This window comes from Branchiostoma lanceolatum, chromosome 3 (genome assembly GCF_035083965.1).
Source record: "Branchiostoma lanceolatum isolate klBraLanc5 chromosome 3, klBraLanc5.hap2, whole genome shotgun sequence".
NCBI classification, from domain to species: Eukaryota; Metazoa; Chordata; class Leptocardii; order Amphioxiformes; family Branchiostomatidae; genus Branchiostoma; species Branchiostoma lanceolatum.
In genome coordinates, this window is record NC_089724.1 from 15,013,952 (window position 1) to 15,032,414 (window position 18,463).

An 18,463-nucleotide genomic window follows, 5' to 3' on the forward strand; every position below is an offset into this window, starting at 1 on the left:
TGATTATTACAACCCAGTTGGAATCATGTATCATTCCGCCAGTAGTCGTATGCGTAACTAATAAGAAACTAAGGCCCGCTTTTCATGCTTGGAAGCGTGTTTGAAGATGCATGTAAAGCGGGCATGAGAATCACGGCGTAAGTTCCGGCCTTAAATTACGAGCCCTATTCCATTTTGTTCTTAGACGGACGCAACCTCAATTTAGAAGACCATTACGAGTATGTTATGTACATGGTTGGAATTTATAACGCATTCGTCTTAAAATGGGCGTTCGTCCTCTATGTGTGTTCAAGCATTGATTACACATAGCACTTGAGTGTTCTACCAAATTACCAATATTGACACATACAACCCTTGTTATATGTCGTGTAATAAATGAGTTCAAGAGAGGGTACTGAATAACCAGTATATCTAGTTTGACTAACGTATACGAAAATAGTTTTTGGACACATGCATGAACATGGACGTGTCACCTAGAAAACATGCCAGAAAAAGAAAACGTGTAAAAATTACCAGTGTGAAAAAATATAAGTGGAAAGAAAATACCAGTTAAAGGAAAATACTAAACTGAATTTCTAGAAAGTATGACTGATAAACTCGTTGGGAGAATATTTATAGAGTAGCTCAATTGCTTTTGATAAAAAAAGGAAAGCTTTTACCGGCAGAAAATATACAGCCCGTGCAAGGGTTTGAAGATTAAACGATAACGTTCAAATAATGTGGCAGCTGGTAGTGACTTAAAGTTCCCCCGACAACCGTGAAACCAAAATAGATGTGTGTGGAAGTTTCCGATTAATTATGCATGTAGATTGCAGACTGCTGGCTTCTAGATTTACGGAAGCGATTACGGCTCGTTCCCAGAAGGAATATATAACATTATACTTCAGATTCACCAGGGTACTCGGCGCTAAACGGCAGCAACGTTCATGTCCGTAATTATTAAGTAATATAGAGGAGTTGTACATTTGCCTGACTTGGAGTCGAAGTTGCAAAACTGAGCAAAAAGAGATCTACAGACGATCTAGGGTTGTCAGATTTGTGCGTGGTTCTTTTTGTTTTGTATGGTCTTGAAGGTTTATACACTTAGTGTATAATAATAAGAAAACTGTTCCTGCAAAATGTCATTGTCAAGTTACTTAGGCTACTACGTGTACTTGCACATAGAAGCGTAAACCAATGTGCAAGTTTGTTACATCTTGCATTGCGTTTATAGGTTCCATATTGGTGGTATACACCGGTGGAAAAAAAATGTCTAAGCACTGAAAATAAACTTAGATTATGAATGAGACTGTTGTCCTTGGACCGACCCTGTCTCTTTCTTCTTGAATATTCATAACCGAGATGGATCTTTATAGGGGTCACAGTCGACATTTAAAATGGCTGTCTTTGACTGACAAGCACGCCAGCCATAATTAAAGATAATGACCTGTTGGGAACCCAAGGGTCCTCATTTATCATACCAGCGCATCAGCCATTTGCGCTAGCAAGCTGCAGTCGTCCAAACGCGACAGCCGGTGGACAACCGCACATCTCTGGTATTGCGCCGTTTTTATTTCCATTCCTTGAAGCTTTCATAGACACGCTGCCGTACTTACACCATCATCCTACCTACAGACCGGGGCTCACTGATGCTGAAAGTCCTGAGGTGAGAGAGAGAGTTTTAATCTCTTTCCAATTCTACTCTGTTGATGAGGGAATTTGGGTGGTCATCCCGCCTTACAGACCTAGCATTCCAATGGGACACTTCCCGTGGATTAACTTCATTACGAGTAGACACCAGTTCTGACGGCCTCCAAGGTCTGTCTACATGTTCCGAATACAAGTTGTAGAGCAGTGTATGATTACAGTAGAAAATAGGAACCTGAGAAGGATTAGGTTAGGCCAAAGGTCGGAGACATCGCCTTCAGATGTCAGGATACATTGCATTGTGCGCGCTGGAAATGTTTGAAAATGATTATGACAACTGCCGACTCTTTCATTTAAAGAGAAACAGTGCCACAATCGTTTCAGAGTATGACACTGGTGGCATCATTTGCGCATGAAGCTTGACCATTCCTCTGATAAACTGCCCGCCAGTTTTAGAGAGTACTCCTTTGATGCAGTCTACGTCCACCACAGCTTACTACCAACTATTGATAGTAGTTGATCAAGTTATACATGCGACAATACGTCTACATGATATTTATTGTACAGTAGATTCCGCATATCTGTATAGCCCATTTGTCAGCGTATAAAGGTAATTCAAAGGGATGATTGTATAATAGATATAGAATGAGAAATATTTCGAACTTTATATTCTACACCTGGCATTGTTGATATATGAAGCCACATTTTGCCAATATGGAACTCATATGAGGTATGAGTTGTTTTTACATTTAGAACCTTACGGCTGGTGTTTTAATATTGCCATTTGTGTTGATTACGTATTTTTAGTTAAAACTGCATTGCTTGTTAGCTGTTTGTATGACAGCTTCGTTGCCTCGATGATATTTAGAAATTGACATCAGAATATGAATGATAAAGGCAGGAAACAGTTACGTGTAACAGACATGGAAATCGACAACATTTGAACAGAAAGACGTCCATAGATCGCTACAGCGGATAAGATTGTCATTATTCAAGAGCATGAAGTTGACTATCATATATCAATACCAATACTTCTGCATACATCATAATCGAATGCAATCTGATGTCTTAATCAATGCTCTACTGCACAGAACGACAGCAAAAGTTGGTTCCTTTAAATCAGTCTTTTCCTTGTGGTACAAATGATTCTGTGAAAGAGCAAACGTCTGTATCGCTACATCTTTCTGCCATATTTTCAAATAGATGTGCCCTAACACACATTACTACTTTAAGGATAATCAATTTAATTTGTCACCATGGTAGCGCGGCAGACCGGGTCTTATCCCATTAGAAGGTACTCTAAGTTACAAAAAAACTTAATGGGATTTTCTATAGACCCCAAACTTGTTGTGAAATTAAATGCGTTCCCCTTCTTGCCAAAGAGGTGCCCGCAGGGTAATTATATGCATGAATTTTCTTGTCATCGTGCGTATAAGCAACGGAGTTATACCCTTACATGTCAAGGTCATTATTTTTTCATCAATTACGCCGAGCCAACCAAATCCTAAGAGCCGCCAACGGTGTTTTTGGTGGGACGATCCATAGTAATTTAATTAGAAAACGTTATCTACAGATTCTTTCTGTCTAGTCAAACATACCCGAAAGATATATCAGACCCACTAATTATTTACGATGTCTCTAATTTTCTTATGGAACTTCCCGAAAGCAGTACTACATGTATTAGAAGTAGATAACGTACAATATGATTATTTGGTAACGGATTTTCCATACTTTTCCCTTAACGTCTATAATTAACGTAAGGATTGCGAAGAGAGGAATCAATTACTCAGACTTGATAAAAGAATACGTAAATCGTCTAGATACGTCTTGCCCGTAGCGTTTTGAAGAAATCTACATTTGCTGCAGAGCTTTAGATAACGATGATGTTCTGCCAACAAAGTATACAGTTGCGGAGCTATCTATAATTTTCCAAATACAATTTCCTTTCTCTATAGCTCTGCAAATCTAAAAGTTACTGGTAGAAACGACATAAAAAGCGACGATTTCATGTTTTCCCTTTCTCAAAACCGTAAACCCATCTGACACTTCTTCGCGTCACAGCAATTAATTTCCTGGTTCTTGGACTTGCCGGGTCTTTTTACTTTTTTGACTGATTTGAAGACTGATATCTTTTGTATCATTTAGGATATAAATCAACCTGAAATTGCTCACGTTTTAGCATAACCAGTTGGGTAGAGTCTTCACCTTCCCAGCTGTTGCAGCATTTCTATTCATCAATGAGTTTTAGTAAAATCAAAATTAGCAGTACGAAAAATCACATTTGTGAATGAAAAATTGGATGAATCATACGACTGATCAAAATTAGATAAGTGGTGAAGTATGAATAATGATAACAATAAATCATAAATTTGTAGATTCATCGGCAAGTTGTAGCATGTAATATATTGATGTACCACTTGGATGAATCTGACACTGCAATCCCTTCAAATATGCAAGAGCACGAAAATTAAATAAAAGCTACTCGGGCGTTAACAGGTGGTAAAACATATTCAACCATAGGCAGAGTGACTAATTAGGTTCATTTACCACGAGCAGAAACTGTCAACATGTATCATTGCCCCTTGCCCTTCATTTGATGGAAATAGATGGCAGTGTTCAGAGAGAAATAACGCAGATGGCACAAGTGCTAAAATATCAGACGGTGTATTTATTATTAAATGCTTGCGGAGCATGAAATAACTTTTTCAGACTCGCTACCGTATGATCACGCTCTTGTACCCAATAATTGAGAGTGACATGGAAACTGCCAAGCCCTGCTTCCAACATGTCAGTCACGTTTGGAATCATTGACGTCATGTCTTAAAATTGTAACTGGCGCCGACATGTAACCATAATTCCTACATGCCCAGCTGAAAAGTTCAGTAATCAGTCAAACGAACTACCGGCGCAAGTGTGAATACATTCTGAGCTTTAAAAGAAATCATTATTACTAAATCATTATTTTCTATCATCCAGTAGACTATGTTCCATCATTAAAAAAAACGATGTGCCGAATGTAACGCATAGTTGGAAATGTTTAAACGCGCACAGATTGGTGTACAATGGCCAATACCGAAACCAAATTGCACTGCTCTTCTTTGAGGTGGCAAAGAAATGACAAGATCAATGCCTCCTATGCCATCGTAAGTCACAATGACACATGGGGTACATCAAAAAGTCACACCAGTAAGTCAGATGCAGGAAACACAAGTGCAGAATGTTGCTCTCATGAGAAGCAAGTACAAACAAGAGTTCCGAGACCTCATATCTCCATGAACTATTCTGATTATGCAAATGGCGTACAAATTTACATAATTTATGCTTGGTCATGAACACCTTTAGCCAACTTACACATATCGCAATATTGACAGACCTATCATCTACCATTTAGATGAAGTGTGGCGCTTTTGCATCAATTATGCGTGTGTGTGTGTGTGTGTGTGTGTGTGTGTGTGTGTGTGTGTGTGTGTGTGTGTGTGTTTGTGTTTCCGTACTACTGTAGTCAGCATAACTCAAGAGCCTCTTGATGGATTACGATGATATTTGGTATGTGGGCAGGTGTTATGAAGCCGAAAGTCAAGATTGATTTTGCCCCCCTGGTATGGGACCTTGGTACTGCAACAGAACTTCTGTTTTTGTATCTTTTGACCTGGACGTGCTATGGTCATGATTTTTGGGTGGCTGATAGCGTGAGATGTAATAAAAAAGTGCTGTAGGTTTGGGCCACCTTGCAGCTTGCTCTGGAACTGCAGGGGCGCTATTGCGAAAATCTTCTATGGAGAATAACTGAACAAAGTTTCCCATGATATTAAGTATGCAGGTAGTTTAGACTGAGGTGTACTTAATGAAGTGCAAATTATGCTAATCGGGACTTAATTTGCATGATTAATGAGTAAAATCTATATTTGCAGTGTTTTCCATAATATGACTCAAATACATGTAACATATGTAGTTTATGGTAAGTAGAACATCAAGAGATAACAATTATGCAAATAAATACATAATTTGCATAATTGATGCAAAAGCGCCACAAGTCATCTAAATGGCAGATGATAGGTCTGTCAATATTGCGACATGTGTAAGTTGGTTAAAGGTGTTCATGACCAAGCATATATTATGTAAATGTGTACGTCATTTGCATAATCAGAATAGTTCATGGAGATATGAGCTCGCCGAACTCTTGTTGATATAGTGTTATAATCAAGTGGGGCTAATCATTGGTTTCAGTACGTTTTCTAATGATAAAGCAGTCGTTTCAATATATATTGTATGGAATCAACTGCGGAAATACAAACCTACATATATACTGACAAGAATACCCTCGTACACGGAGGTGATAATCGGTCTCTCATTACTAGTATAATAGATAATGTAGCAACATGATATCTTTCAGCTGTAAATATGGATTCTTCGATTGACCCCCCCCCCCCTTCGTCTATACACCCCTGTTGCCAGACCATGTTTTTTAATGATGAAGTCAGAGCGGTACATATATACGTATATAGCGGTGAATCACACAATCGTTGTCCTGTTTACTAGAACGCTCTAGCCTTTGCAGTGTTCAAGCAGCGTAATATTCAATTGCTCCGTTGATAAAAGTGATAGTCCTATTTCTACACTATCAAGGTCAAAAGAGGCTGTACAGCCGTATATCGTGACCTTCTCGCGTCCTTGAGTGTATTCTGGAACAATGCCAAAGTTTGCTTGCCTTTTGCGTGACAGTGAAGGTGAACGGTCGAATGAACATATGCGCACATCGATGGTGCTCAACTCAAGCATGTTTGCTTAAGACGAGAAATTTTATATTTTAAATGTATATATTGCTCGTATACGCTTTTGATCTGTTGATTCCTACGGTGAAAGAAATCCTCATAATACAATATTAATTTTTGTAACTTTTTAGTACACTAAGGCAATACTGCGCTCTCTTACGCAAACGATATACGGTCAATGAGATAAAGTGTACAGCTCGGTACCTGAATTTCCCACTGGTTTGCTGGATGAAAGTTAAAACTAACGATTGATATTTCCCCGCGTAGCAACAACATTTCGATTAGTCAAAGCGTATATAGGGTCTGGGTATATAGCGCACGCAGGTTCGCCTCGGCACAGCCCCATACAGCCCAGGTGTCTCAGAGGTGGTTAGCCCGAGGGTCGAGGTGTTTAAAGCCAATTTCACGCAGGCTGAGTCAGGATGAAGCCGTTTGCTCCAACTGTTCATAACGATCGTTCAAATTTCACACCTCAGGTTGCATTTCCTCGCATGGCTCCGGAGGCCTGCCCGAAAATGTATCTTGTTGAAGATGCTGTACGCAGTGTGTAGAGGGTCCAGAACATTTATTCATTTCATTTACTGAATTTTTAAACAGCTAGGTGGCCCCATACAACTCTGTCGAATTGTTTAAAGGGGACCCAGTCTACACAAATATAGAACCATCGGTATGTTTGATCAAAGTATGCACAAAGAAAATAAATAAGAATAGTACTGTAGCTTATTGTATCGAGTGACACAAATAACACACTATCTTGTAACACAGGTAAAATAAGAAACTCAGGGTATACATAAACAAAATACGCGCTACTTAAAACATAACAGAGAAACTGTATATGTCTGTATACCGCGTACTATGTATACGTGGACTGTTATATTGTGTAATTAGATTATGTCATGGAGAAATGCACGAACTGAGATGTAATTTATATGTATAAAAAATCATTGAGTTATATTTCACAGCACTCATAAAGAAGCTTTAGCTAAATATTCTGAATATATTCTGATTGATATTACATATTAAGAGGATGGGTACCTTTGTTAGATCGGTAGACGGCGCTTTACCAACAAATATCAAGAGAAGCAAACTTTGCTCCTGTATCATCATCTATCTGGCCCAGGCTCTCTAGGTAAAACATCATTTTGTTTCTTGAAGCAATGCCTTTATTGCCATTTTTTAAAAGATTTGATTAATCAAAACAAAATGTATACGTATGTAGGTATAGTATATATATATATATATATGTAAGTATGTATGGTTTTATACTCACGTTTAATAGCAACGAAATACGTTTTATTAATTTCCATTTTCAAGAAGGCTATCAACCAACAACCAAAAGGAAGCAGTCAAGTTGAATCGTTTCCACACGCTACAGCTCCGAAACCATACGGCGACCTTTGTTTTGAACGGTTGCCACAGGTTCGCGTGTGTACACGTTGTTAACCAAAGAGCAATCTTCAACTTCAAGGCCTGTGTGAGAGGTAGCCGCATGAAAAGTGCCCAATTTGTTGCGGCTCGACTGATGTGCTCTTCACCCGGAAGAGATGATCCGCATGTTTTATGGATGGACTGTTCGATCGACCGGGTCCACTGGTTTTTGTCGAGGGTGTGCACTGTAAGTGCTGAATGCTGTTGCCTCTTTGTAGTTCTATTGTATGGCCAGCTGACAACGATGCATTTCAGACAATAAACAATGCTTTAGTACTGCTGGTTTTGGTGAGTGGATGCGTTTTGCTAACGTTGCTCTCTGCAATACTATCGAATGACCAGCTGCATATGCTACGCCGACGATGCATTTCAGACAGTAACCAATGCTTACTCAACTGTGCTGGCTTCAACAAGGGAATACTAGTGTTCTCAATTGTTGCAGCATTGAGAGCTACATTGCGTGTTTGCTTAAGTACTTAAGTCATACATTGAAAACATAGATTGGTGTCGGAGTACCAAATTTACAGAATTATATCAGCGGCATCACTGACAATTTACCACAATGAAGACGAATCTACTACAGAACTCTACAAATAAGAAATGCAGAACCAAGGTGATTGTAACCAGGTCTGATTACACTTTTTTCATTGTCCCTTTATTAGATATATTAACTAAAACACACGGAGCGTTGATTAAACTGTGTTATCATATGTCCTCGTGAAAAGACTTTGATGCTCTAATGAGGGCATTCAAATTGGCATTATATTATTTGCTGCAGTAAGCTTAATCTTTGTCTTTGAAAAATTTATTCATTTGGGGCATTGTTCTGCTACAAATGCCAGCCTATCATAACTTTTAACTTTTATTTTCATATTTGTACTTCCGGGGGAACGATGCCATACCAGAACTAGAAATGTAACGTTTAACGTTAAGACTCCTGCTGGAAGGGTTATCTTGTGCAACTTTCTCTATGCCATCTACAAATCGCAGCTGCTGCCAATGGCGGAACAAATATTCACGCCAGATGGTTGAGTATGTGTACACTCTTGTATTAGCTGTTCTTATGTTTATTTGCTTTTGCGAGTACGATTACAGGACTAATCATACGGTTAATTAAGTTACAGAAGTGGAGATTGCCAACAGACGGTGCCTATGTTCTTTAAGTGGATGGGAACGTCATACATGTTTACTGCAGATTCTATCAAAAGTCCGTTAAGTCTAAAATAGATTTTATCTGTCTCCACTAGTCTGCTTTGTCATGGATGGAAAGCGTTTCTAGTGTTTATTTTTCGTGAGACACATATAATTTCTTCGTAAAGGCTCCATACATAGTGTCATACATGATGATTGTCCATAGTTAAGCTGTAAAACAGTGTAATGAAATTAAACTATAACATGGAGTCTAGATCTAAACAAAACACCAAGCATCGTAAACTTTGCAAACCCCAGGCCTTACATAGTCACCGTTAAACGACATGAACGAATTAAAAGCAACGCACAAACAAGTTAATCATAATGAGATGAATTGGCGCTTTGGAACACTTAGAAATAAGTGATTTTCATGTATAAGTAAGACTCACGACTAAATCAGACGACCTTTACCTTACTTAACAAACTAATCTCTAGTTACATTGGCATAAAAAGCTAATCCCTCCACTGATGATAGTTGATTACGTTTCTACAAAGTCTTATAAGTCTATAAATACTTTAAGTGACGCTACACACAGATGGCAGCTCAATGTTTCCGATGCGTCGTTAGCTGTTCCGTCACCCCCCCCCCCCCTTTTCACTAGACCTGAAATTGGAATGGTGTGACCCGTGATGTCATGAGTGAAATATTATGCAAGATGTTAAAGTATAATATGAAAAACAACAAAACACACAATACATTTTTAAAATCTCTATTAAATTCATTGTGCGATCTGTCAGATGTTTGGTCGCGCAGCGGTCGCAGCGTGGTCGCAGCCTCTAATGGAAAGGGAGTGTCAGCATTTTTTGGGCACAGAAGCCGAAAACGTTGCCTGCCAATGAAAGTTATCGTGATCTTTGAGTATGATTTGATTGCCGCAGTGTATTCAAAAGCATGCTGTCTTTTGGTGAGACTTAACTGAACTCTCTGCGCTAATGGCACAATACTATAAAATGTCTCCTTGTATGATTGCATCAAGGAAACCGTCGGATCTTCTGAAAGACGCAAGTAATTGATATGGCTCCTGTTTGGATAATTAGATTCCGCCTCGATTAATCTGCATGCTTTTTGGCTTGATAAAACTTTTCCCCTGCTCTCATTAAGGTAATTCGGATACGATACGGACCCATAGGAGCCATCTGGATACATGTGATTTCTGATGATGAGGAAGGAAATACTTTCGTACCTAGATCAATTGATATATGTTGTTTTGAATCTTACAATGTATGCACACTGCCAGCAAAATGTATCCATGCCAGTTCATCAGTTACAGTTACAGTTTTCTAATATAGAGGGTCATCGAAATATACATGATACCAATATTATAGTAGATAAATATGATTTGACAATATCTTGATAAGAATAGAAAAAGAACAGACATTTGATAATACTGTGAACTAGTTGTGAATACATGATTAAGTTAACCTTGACGGCAGACCTAATGAATATACGCAAATTGATGAGGTATTATTCTTTATACAGTACATAAAACCTTACAACGTATTACTAATTGTAATTAAATCAAAGATAAAGTTAAATCCGTGCTCATATAGCAGTAAAATATATTGGGTCACAAAGAATAAAACCACCGTAGATTAAAATGATGGAATCCCAGTAATGTCGCAATGCATAACAGGATGTAAAGAAAACGAGAGAAAGTTAAGATTCAACTTTAAAGATGTTGCTTCATCGTAACTTCAAATGGCTTGGAAATGTTCGATTGTTATGTTGTTGTATTTACCAAGCCCTTGAAATGTCTTTGCGCTTTTATGATTGCATGCTTTTAAGTTTACCTTGAACATCATTGGTCCACACTTTCTGCTTGTCACTGCCTTAAGAGTTATCGTTTTGTGGTGTGAAATCATCGTGAAAGGGAGAGTCGTCTGGTCCGTTCTCATTTCCCGCTGTGATGATGAAAACGAATCGATTTGGAACAAGAAGGTGTACTCATTCACCACAGCTGATTAAGGTTCAACTTCAGTTCATGCCCAAACGCGCTTATGGCGTCAGGTTCCGAGTCTTTCGTCACGCCTGCAACAGGGTTTGACAGTTAAGACCAAGTTTTCAACCCTCTCTGGCTAGCGGCGATGCAACAGGTTATCATCAAACTCGCCAGCCCAAGCCAGGGCCAAATTACATCAGCTAAGTTATCAGTTATGAAAGTGGTTGCCCATGCGGCTATTTGTCCGCCGTTTTTTTCTAACCACGGGGGACTGGCTGAGCGATGATCAATCAGCGGATGTAATATCATTAGATAAAATGCACTTCGCAGATTGCTTTGGACGCCAATGAGAGACAGGTTCAATTTGTTCAGCAAGTACATTTAGCAACCCTGACGTTTGGTCGCCTGGAGGTCAATACATTGAAGAACGAGAACGGTGATTGGCTGCCGGATGGTCCTCTGAAAGTATTGCGCAGTATTTATCCCTATAAAAAGATTCTCTCAGAATTGTTAACGTTTAAAAGGTTGATGATAGTCGTAGATTTTCACGATGGACTCTTTAAAAGTTGATTTTAGAAGTTTACTTTAGGTGTTATAAAGAAGGCCTGACACGTCTATTGGTGAGTATATTTGTTTCTGACTTGCATTGCTGGCTATAGCTTTGAGGCTACATGCATGGAGCCTAATTGCAACAGGCCTAAAGTTATATTGCTTTGTAATTAAACGACATGAAAGATTTCCATCTGTTAAACTACTTTCTATCGGAAAGATTCATGCTATTGTGACCATGTTAAGATTGAAGAGCAGTAGATTCTGGGTTATATCGAATGTTTAGTCAGTAGTAATACTAATTTTGTCATGCTATATCATACATCTATATTATCTTTTGGTGTTTTTACTTGCTATCGCCATAATTATAGAATATACATTTTTTGCTACATTCAGTATAAGGTACAGATCGAAATGTATATTTTGATAGAAAGTTACTTGTTGATTCCATGGTTGGGGACTTGCGAACGGGTTCCTTTCTGCCCAGGGCAATGTTGCCCGCCGCGTTGGCGTGAAATACTCTTCAACCTAAGCTATCCCCGTGTACTAATTGAATTACAAATTAGAGCATTACATGTGTATGCTCCCTTGCCTTGAACATGGCTATCGGGAGAAGTAGTGGTGTGTGACATTGACAGGCGCCAGTCGGCCCCTTGTTGGTGGAACACCGGCACCATGCAGCATTGACAAGCCTGAGGCTTGGTACGGCTAACGTCTTATCTCAGAATAATGACGTACATACTCATTCCCTATGGGCTTCTTTCACATAATTAGATGTAAGGCCACAATGTTTTGATTTTGTTTATTTGTTTGTTTGTTTTAACCCATGTTTATTAATGAGATTCTCAAATCGGCAGCTTTACATTGAGGTTACTTTATATATATATTATGGATACGAAATTGCTGCGAGTACGTGAAACAAAGACAAGAAAGGAGTGATCATATATATATATAGTGGTTTTGAAAAAAATTACACGCACATATCGTTGCATAGCAAACATTTCATTTTCTATTCTTGTTCATTTATACCCCCATTCCACTTGGACGGCGCTCTCACCGCGCTCTCACGGCGACCTAAAATGGTCCAGAGCGCCGTGAGAGCGCCGAACTCCTGGAAAACGTGCTCAAGTGGAATCTGTACGGCGACCCTTGCGCGCTCTCAGCGCGACCAAAATGTCAAATGTCAGCAACTTTTTAAAGATTTCACAGATCAGTCAACGAATTCCAGAGATAAAGAACGAATTTTTGTTACGTTTTGTGTGCTTTGTTGTCTTCTCAGTCATACTTTTACCTCTTGCATCATATTTGAATGATAGAATCAAGGGGAAAACAGATTCAATTTTACTCGCTGCACGGTCGCTCAGTGTGTGTCTCAAGTAATATATGTATGTTCAACTTGTTTTGTCTGTGTTGTTTGTGTTGTCTGTCATGTAAACTGTTTGTAATAAATATATTTCATCATTGTACGTTATAATAGAAACGTAAATCACAGAATTTTGAAACACATTTTGAACCACTGACAATAAAACTTCGAGGGAATTTAATTTGAATGGAAGCAAGTACTTGTAGGTATTGGTCAATTTGTATTACCCACGAACAAAAGTATGATTTGACCACAAAATTCCCAGAAATTCAAGATACACCACTTCAAGAATAAAATTTGTTTAAACTACAGTTAGGACCATTCAATCCTCATAGAGCGCTTGCTGCGATCCTTGAGCGCTCGCTGCGGCCCTTTGATCCCACCTTGGGCGCTCTCACGGCGCTCACCGCGCTCTCACGGCGCTCTCACGGCGCTCACCGCGCTCGCTCGGCGCTCGTTTTTTGATCGCCATCCTCGGCGCTCTCACGGCGAAGGTTTTGAGCATGTTCAAAACCATCGCCGAGGTGACGGCGCGCATGGCGCTCTCGCCGCGCTGTCGGCGCTCTCGCCGCGCTGTCGGCGCTCTCAATGGCGCTCTCGCCGCGCTGTCGGCGCTCTCACGGCGATCTGGCCAAAATGAGGTCGCCGTGAGAGCGCGGTGAGAGCGCCGTCCAAGTGGAATGGGGGTATAAGGAGGCAGGTTGCCTTATTTCAAAAGATGATGAAACAAACAAATACCTTCTAAACTTGTTCCTTTAAAGGAATAAGTTAAATTGATGCGCGTGTGTATGTCGTCCAAAAGAATAATTCAGTGAGGCCTTAGTAACAAAGTCTTGCATCAAAATTGTTAGAGCTTTTTTCAGGTGCGTATTGCACATGAAATATGTTAAGTAATTGGTATCACATTTGCTGCTGGTTTGAAAGTCCCGTGCACAACACACTCAACACAGATCAAAATACAGGTTCCGTAAAGGTAACATTTCAGCATCAGTAAATATTATGTAAAAAAACGGAAAGTGTGACAAAACGAAATCTTTACGCTTGCTTTTAGAGTGTAATAAAGATAGGGTTTCGTGCAGCATTATAGGGCTTAGAAATGGCAAATTGGTCTCAACCGAAGCATCATTAGTTTCATCCGAGCATTGTCACCAAAACAGGGCCGAAGTAATTAATTTGCAACAACCGAAACTGACACGGCTCTTTATTTAGATTCCCCCTATCAAGTCATGTTAATTTCCCTGTTGGATCCAATCCCTCGTAGCTTAAATTAACCTGGTGATCAATCTACCGTGGACTATATTATTCTTCACTTCATCTAATCAATTTCTTTACAATTATCTCAAGCAAACCTGACAGAAAGAACGGACACACGCGACTCAAAACTTTCGTCTTTGCTTCGCTTCGCTGGTTGCTCTTTCACCATACTATGGTTATTGCACTGATTCGAAAAACATCGTCAGCAAGATCGTCTTGAATGTACAATTTAATCAGTATTTAAATCCAATTCTGTATTTTGCTTTTAAAGTTTATTAAATGGCAAAACAACATACACCGTTTCACTGCCTATCCTTCGTACACTGAACCCTGGCGCAAACTACGTAATGCTGTTTTGAAACTTTCCACGAGCACGTTTCCATAATATCCCCCACAAAAGAAAGCTGTGCCCTGAATATCAATCTCGGAATAAGGAGCTTGTCAGGCCCAAAGGCAAGTATTCCGCTCGGGAGCCTAATTCAATTAGCTAAATCAAGGGTCTTAGCAAGGGTTGTGGCCCTTGCCGAGAGTTATCATGGGCAGTCAATTGAAACTGTAATGTATTTCATAATCAAACAAATCCAATCTCCCAGATCGATAGCGTGGATGATTGGAAATGGAGAGGGCCCACCGTGCTCAGGGAGGAGTTTTGTAAAGTCTGCTTGGGGACTTTTTTCAGGGCCCTGCTAGTTTCACGAAGTGGTCAGATTCGTCGTAGTTCGCCGTACGATTTTGCAGTAGGAGGATTTTCAAGCAGGCTGTGACAGACCCAACCGCCGGCCATGGTCTAAAACAGCCTTTTCTGTAAATACAGCTGAATTTTGTGCGGGATATGCAAGACTCTGCCTCAGTTTGCGAAAGTACGACGACCATGCGACAAATGTGACTGGGCCCTTACTGTGGTGCGTCTTGACAGAACGTTAGGAAAATGTATAATTCTCAGTCAGTAAGATTTTCAGATGGTTACAAAAATTCGATTGATATTTATTGCTAATTCACCATAAAAAACATTCTATTGAAAACATCGAATTTTTCTATCCATATTAAACATCTACAATCATACTTGACAAACCTTAGCCTGGCTTTCTTTTGATGCTCATGTGAAATTTCATTATTTTCCTTTTTGTCTAAAAATTGTTTAAGTCAACAAGAGTGCGTGTTATTTAGTAGCATTCTGCTATGAGAAAATACCAAACCTTTTTTTCAGTTAGACTACGCCTAGTGTCTGGACGTATTGATGATATTATGTAGTAGTGGTATTATTTTACAAAGTGGGTTTTGTAACTGAAGGTGGGACCGTGAAACACAGTGATAATCATGGAGACAATCAAATATCATCTATGCGCATATCTCTATAATCACCAACAGCCACACAAAACACACCTACGTCACAAGGAGTCTAATGATGGGTGTACCATGCAGTGAGAGTAGCAGGGGAGCTCGGGATTTTCTGGGCTGCGCTCGGGTGATAAGGATTATTGATAGTTACATGCCATCCTAGATTTCAAGACAGCGGCCCGATTTGCCAGATAACACAGTGAAAAACTATTTCTCCGTCAAAGTTCTGACTATGAAATCAATCTTCTAAATTTGGGGGGGAGAGGGGGGGGGGGCATACCCTCCGTTTTCTTCAGTTCTAGTCTGTCCCGTTAAAAATAATATAACAGCATAAACCTGAAGTTCTTTATGTGTCAGTTGTGTCTACTTTGTTGTTGTAGTTGTTGCATTGGCAGTGTTAAGTGTATAGGACTACATCTTACAATGTGTCACAATTCAAAGAGTGCCCCTGGTTTTCGATCGCACGACAATCGTACGACGGACGTGTCCATGCCCTTTGCAAAGTATTGCCAAATATTCAATTTCAGCTAAAGGTTTTATTTTTTTTTTACATACAAAATAATCTGGAGCCCTTTTCCATCAATTCAGCAGAAGGCCGGGCGCGGCGGTCAATGACCAGCAAACTGTTGCAACGAGTAGCCGGTGAGGTTTTTACATTCGCGATGCATCGCTGAAAGCCCGTTCATGCACCCGCCGATCTTTGGTGGAGTTGGTGGCGTCCTCCATCGAATCATCCGACCCAAATGCAACGTACGCAACTTGAGAAATTGGCATAATACGACATAATCAATCTATCCAGTGCACTTTGGGTAAGAAGTGACCCCGCGACCTCTCCCAGCGCACTTGACGTTAGCTCTAATCAACCTTCATTTCCTGGGATTAACAACATTGCATTCCCAAAGGTCACTCCATGGAGATGGCAGTGTCAATTACTTTACTGCAAGTAAAAAGCCTTTCTGGGGGGATGGGAGGCGTAGTCTTTCCAATGTCATCGCGTTACGTCATGTGCCATGTAGTTCTTTATGAGCAGTGTTCGTGCTGAGTGTCACAAGATGGTCAGTATTCATGCTGGCATTATGTCTGCTGGCTAAATAGCGATTACAGTATTGGCATGAAAGTTCAGCTGTCTCTTCAAATTTGAATCTTTGTTCCAATACAAAAAATCAGAACTCAAGCTAATCATCTAGATCATGTGACCTCGCGGACACGTGACGTCAGCAATTGGCCACAAGTGCCAGGAAGTCTATACCACCCGCCGTCTATGCTGAGTGGTGTTTGTAAAGTTTAGAAGTAGCTACACGAATTTAGCGTTACTTCTGCTGATTCAGCAAGAGCTAGTAGGGAACGACAATATGATGTACAGAAAAAAACGAATTATGATTGTGTTATACTGATGAGGAAAGTTCATATTAATGTATTAAGTTAAGAATCATGCAGTCAGCTGTTATCCCTCATTATTTGTATGAAATACATTAAATACAAGTTAATGTATCAACTGCAGCTGTTACGCAACATTTTATGCTCGTTTTACTTTCCATTCCTTGTAATATAAGTCTACTTAGGATTTGAATTAAGATAAATGCTTTACTTCCCTGAAGCAATTTGCAGAAAAGTCTTACATGTCCATAACGTTGGCAAAAACACTGATATTCATAGCTAAAATATGAAAATTACCAATGAAACATGTCCGGTGTAATATTTTCTAAATTCCTCAAATTTACAAAGTAGGATAATATCTTTTATACCTAAGCCCAAGTCTTATTCCTTTTATACTTAGTATTATGCAAAAGGTCATGGCATCTCTGACATGACCTTGTTCATCACATCGCATGCAGAAAATAGAGCGGACTAGCTACACAGTCTGGATGTACGACATAACCATCAATACTGTACTAAACCTAGTAGTAGTGGAGAATTCAAGTCAAGTGCTTTGGAGATCGAGAAAAGTCGTTGAGTTGAAAGTCAAGAAGGACACGTGATTGGCTATGACATCATGACAATGGTCGAAGGAAAAGCTGTATGAAGTAGTTGACGTATCTTGTAGCGGACAAATTGATTTTATCAGCACTCTCCTGCTTTGAAGTGTGCCTTTGAAAAAATCTCTGGCGCAATTTCCGCTCACGTCAAGTACGAGTGGACTCGTCAACACGGATGTTGTTTAAGATGTGAAGAAGGAAGACCGGGGCTCCTGGCTAGATTTGAGCTAATGGATGTTTTATTTATGGAGATTGAAAAGCAATTATGTTTGATCCCGACAAATTACACTAAAGGCATTGAACGCTCTGCATGATCCAAGAGAACATTGACAGGAAGGCATAATGGAATTTTCTGTCACTCGAAGAGCGCGACTGCTACAAAATAAAGAAGAATAGAACAAATGTGTTTGAATGTTCTACGGACGTGAAGAGGCGATCAGTCTTTCCAGAATGAAAAAAAAATTGCAAGAATATAAGTACATTATTAAAAAAAAAAATGGATGCGACAATTTCTAAGATTGTTTCATTGAAGTGTCATCAGAGTATCTGAGATTCATATCACACTCCTCGAGAGGTAGTAGTAGATTTTCACGGTGAACATGTGCTTCCATGTAGCCGGTCGTGCAGAAATTGACCAGTAAAGCAAAACTGCTTTATATGTAATACAATGAGGTGGGAACCACAACACCTATAACGGGTTACAAATAGTATTCAAAATTAATCAATAAAAAAAGGTAATGGAAAAAAAGACATAGGGAGGTGACAAATCATAGTGTAGCAACAATAGCATTTAGCGTTTCTCAGATATATAAGGTGAGCATTACAACGTACGAATATGCTAAAATGGACAACATTAGACATTACCTGATTCTACTACTGTGAGGTACATTTTACGACCCCAGGCAGAAGTTTAACAACCCTCGAGAGATTGCCTTGCAGCAATGGGAGAAGTCACATGACAGGAAATGAACTGGCTATTCTAGACCTACTTAATGATATATGGACACATTTCTTGTTAGCCCTTAC

The 18,463-nt window shown here is 39.6% G+C and overlaps 1 protein-coding gene across 2 annotated transcripts in view; it reads left to right on the forward strand.

Annotated features, from left to right (window-relative positions):
- Window positions 1-1,476: 1,476 nt before the first annotated feature.
- Window positions 1,477-18,463, forward strand: part of LOC136430518 (synaptic vesicular amine transporter-like) — a 79,851-nt gene continuing 62,864 nt past the window's right edge. The window contains exon 1 of one of the 2 annotated variants that reach the window (XM_066421208.1): window positions 1,477-1,645. The gene's annotated coding sequence lies outside the window, so the exon portion shown is untranslated. Of the gene's footprint in view, window positions 1,646-11,470; window positions 11,578-18,463 lie in introns of those variants that run through there. The other variant, XM_066421206.1, reaches the window with a different exon arrangement.